The sequence below is a fragment of the Typopeltis vanoorti genome, chromosome 17, assembly GCF_054136105.1.
Source record: "Typopeltis vanoorti isolate ZY-2024b chromosome 17, IOZ_Tvanoo_1.0, whole genome shotgun sequence".
Classification (NCBI taxonomy): Eukaryota; Metazoa; Arthropoda; class Arachnida; order Uropygi; family Thelyphonidae; genus Typopeltis; species Typopeltis vanoorti.
The window spans coordinates 53,641,164-53,645,932 of NC_143565.1; positions in this window are offsets into that span (position 1 = coordinate 53,641,164).

Genomic DNA, 4,769 nt, shown 5'->3' on the forward strand with positions numbered 1-4,769 from the left:
GTCATATATATAAAACCTTGGATATATATATATATATATATATATATATATATATATATATATATATATCCAAGGTTATATATGACTTAAAGGAAGAATACGACTTCCAAGGAAAGTCGTATTTTCCCTTTAAGTACCAGCATTGATGTATACCAGAGATGCTTTTGCGAGGAGAATTATATAAAAAAAAAAAAAAAAAAACTGTGACCAAACATCTGTTTTGCAATACTAGTTTGATTATAAGGCAATTTTTCCTCTTTGCACACAGAATAACAAATTCCTTCCTGGTATTTAAGCATGGCGTCATTCGGAATAATTTAGCTGGAAACGTGCACTTAATTCAGTTCGTAATCTGTAGGTTTTTTTTTTTTTTTATATATAATCATAAAATAACAATACTAAATATTAATTCTTCGCCATAATCCAAATTAGTTGCGTTTGTGATCATGAGTGGGTTGATGAAAAAGAAGAACAGAATCAATCTTCATTAAGATGGTTTTAGGAACACCGCCTCCGACTTGAGAACGATATGTCGTAGTGTAAGAATCTCTTCTCCGAATGGAAAAGAAACCTCGTTATAAACGAGAGTTTTATTTTGCACCAAAAGTAGCTTTTTTGTATCCCTTTAGATAGAAAGAACGGGATTCGAATCATATCTGAGAAGCGAAGAATGTTTAGAAAACCTGAAGTGGTGAGGTATCCAGTCCTACCCTAAAACAACAAAAACGGTATTTGATAAAACGAGGAGGATATACGTTTCGTGGCTTTACTTGTTTTATCGTGATCCTATTTCTGGGCAGAAAGCGATTTTTCTTTCCCTGTCGTGAGAACATCTTGTTTATCGAAATCTTGAAGTGGCTTGAAAAATGATATGAAATGTATTGTAGATTTAGAAGTTTTCGTGTGTGGGATTCACATTAAAAAAAAAAATAAATAAAAATAAAATAAAATAAAATAATAAAAAATAAATAAATAATAATAATAAAAAAAACACCATTTAGAATAGGAAGTTGTACATGCACTTCAATTTACATAATATATATAATGTTAGTAGCAGAGGCATATATTCAGGATGTGCGGCGCACACCCACAGAATACCAATATCATCGAAAGTTATATTTTTGCATTTATTCTTTTTAAAAACTTCCCTAATTCCTACATTCGCGTGATTCTTAAAATTAAACACAATATACTAACAGGGCCGGCTCTACCGACGGTGCAAAACGTGCGTTTGCACGGGGGGGGGGGGGCAAAATTCGCATAAACTATACGAAAAATAAGGGAGAAGGGGCAGCAAAATATGCTACTGCACGGGGCGACAAAATTCCTAGGGGCGACCCTGTATGCTAATTATTCATGAAGAGGACACTTTTTCGATGCGTAACCATCGCATCACATTCACGTTAATAACCCGAGTGTGCAGTCACAAATATATACACCTTTGAACGGACGTACAGATGACGCAGTCAAATTCTTAGCATTTCGGTCAGAAGGCGAGGCAGGACGTGTGCTCTGAGACAATAGTACCCAGAAATCAGTGCTGTGATTGGTTATTGTTCGATTGTATTGGTTATTAACCAATACAATCGAACGTTGTCATTTGTCATGAGTTGCCGTTTTTGTTTTCTGAATTTTCATCTGTTTTGCGTGCGTGAAGTATGAACTGACGTGTTTATGACACCGATATAGACAAGTTTTAAAACTATAATTTTGTATAAATAATTTATAACTTTTGCCCATATTTACAATGGAAAATAGTGTTGACGATCAACTGAATGTCCTGTTTCCTGCCAGAGCATTCACGGATTATATGATTATAGTCAAAGGAGGTTGGAACTTGTGTATAAATAAGTAACACGAGTTTTTTCAGCTTTCTTTCTTTCAATCGGGAAAAATAATAATTTCCAAAAGGGTACTTTTTCCGATTTATTCTTCGTTTTACCATTGATTGGGATAACAGCTCCAGTCCTTATATAGAAGAAGATTTTCGATGTAGAAACTTCTTTGAAGTTTCTACATCGTAATAAAATTAAATAACCTTCATTTCATTTTATTATGTTTAACCACTTACTCAGCTATCAGATTCCCGCTTTCCGATTAGCCTTTCTGTCTAATCGGAACTTAGTATTGCCGATGTGTATTATTTATTGCGATGCACTTCTCGTTATACGGAAGAAATAATTTCAACTTTAAATATTTCAATTGTAATCAAACAGTCCATATATTATCGCACCTTGAACTTTTTCTATGCCTTTCTTCGACCTTTTTCCTAGTTATATTCGATTTCTGGCACTGGCAAGTGAGTGTTTCTCTCTCTCTCTCTCTCTCTCTCTCGGAAACTCGAGTTTTTCGTACCGTAAACACGAAAATCAATCATAAAACCACACTATTTCAGACAATAACATATTGCATTAGGATTGGGCCTATAGGATGGTTGCTGTCATTTGCCGTCCATTCACTGGATGCTGCTTAAAATTAGAGATAGTTTTGGGCCCGTTATCATGAATAGCGACCAGTGAAGGTTAAACTGATCACTCAGTCTCTGACAGTTGTTAGATAGGGCTATAACGGGCTTGCCTATTTCCTGTAAGAGAATAAAAAGCGCTTGCGGATTCTTCAAATAATAATAATAATCCAAAGCCTCTGTGGTTCAGTGGAAATGGTGTATACATATACATTCAGAGCTCTAAGCAGCTGAAACAAATCCATTGTAATATTGATTGTAATCTCCGACAAGAGATTTTTCAAGCCTTTCTTCACTCTTTACTTTACCTTACTTTAGTGCCTGAGATGGAATAACCTGTTCTGGGGTTACTCCATCTCAGGCACTAAAGTAAGGTTTTTCTCCTGCAAAATTCATATATTTAATTCCGCAGCTCAAGAAAATTGACTGTAGAACTCATACTCTTTCAGATCATAAATATACAATGTTAGGGACAGGGAACACGAGATGACGGCAGTTGAATGCTGTACTTCTCCTTCCTGGTTGTTTATTAAAAATCACTGAATGGCCTTGGATCAGTTATCTGTGATTGACGAAGAATGGACATTAGCTGCTCCTGGTCATTAAAATTTAGTTACTGCTAAATGAAGACTTTAAAATCAGGAAATTACAGCTGTTCACCTTCAATTAGGATGGAAATAAATTTCCTCACCAATGCTAATAATGGTTATTTCCAAGTTCGTCCAGAGGTTTAAATTATTTGATCTCATTCAAATATTGTAAGTAATCATACCAATTATTGTTGGTGTCTTATAGAGACTGGTGTAGTGTACGTCTCTTCTAAACTTTGAGTTGATCATTAAAGTTTTTGGCGGTTTAGATAACAAAGTAGTATAGAAAATTCTAATACTTTTTATTAATTAAATTTTATCTGACAGTTTTTATTACTCTATTTTTAGTAAAGTATTATCCTATTCTGTATATTGCAAAAGTAAATTCAAAAACCTATATTGTTTTCCTTGTACCACAGCAAATATCCTTTCTGCATATACTAATTAGGTCTATAAGCATTGCCCTTTTGTGTAATATATCTGCAGAGAAAAGTCAAAAGCCGCAAAGTTGAATGGTATAGTGCTAACTACTGATTTCCGAAAAGTTAGTGCTAAAACAATCCTGACTACTATGTTAGGAATGAAATAGCGTTAAACCATTTATATTTCAATAATAAAAACATTAAACGGTGTACCTTCTACTTTAGAGTTTATATGAAAATTGAAAAAAACTATACACTGCCTTAAACAAATAATCAGTGATTTTTTCCTATTCTATGGAAAGTTCTGCTAATAAAAGTATATACAGCTTCTGCATTCGATAAACGTGCACTTCTTGAATGATTTCATCCTCAAAATCTTTTATGATTAATCTCTTAAACACTAATTTTCTTAACATTCTCCTGGTGAGGACAATGTAGTGAACATGAACATTACCAAAATGCAGTCATGTTTAATTTCTTATAAGAAAGGTGTCACTCTACTCTCTCCCCACTCACCACTGGTTTTTTTTTTTTTTTGATAATTTTCAAATATCTAGTCAAGATTAGGTTTAGTTTGACTAAAAGATTGAACTTGCCTTGAACAACACGTTGCTTGTCCATTGCCAACAAGAGAAATGGTCTTACATTTCTCTACAACTATACAACATCTTCTGCTCAAGAAAATAAGTTATCACATGTACAACCAAACTTGGAATATCTCACATTTGGCAGGGTAAATAAATCTTTATCTCTCTCTCTCTGTCACACACACGCAAAATTTTATTTTCTGTGCTATGTTATTTCCTCTTCAATTTTAATTACACTTTATGGGCTCTGCTCTGTGACATGGCTACCGATCATTTTCTCCTAAAAAAGCAGTTGCCATTAAACACATGTAAACGGTTCGGCTCCGAAATTATAAAACTAGTTTCTCATTTTCTCCTTCATTCCATCTACCTCTATTCTTTGGAACAGCCTCCCTCATTCTTTCTCATCAGGGCACCCAAAGACTACAACCTTCAGTGTAGTCTTTGGGTGCCCCGAAACACGTCAACATTCTTTCGTCCTAATCATTTGTCCGTACATGACATTAAAGTTTTTGCGTTCTTTTATATGTGAGGTTGGCATAAAATTATTAGAAATTAATAATAATGTAATACTCATTATTAGAAATGGGTTAAGAGCTTGTGATACAACATTTGTTTACCATTACTGCTTCAGTCAACATAGCGAGCATAGTCAACAGAAAAACTTCAAAAGGTTTATTAAAATATAATCCCCAAGATGCCACCA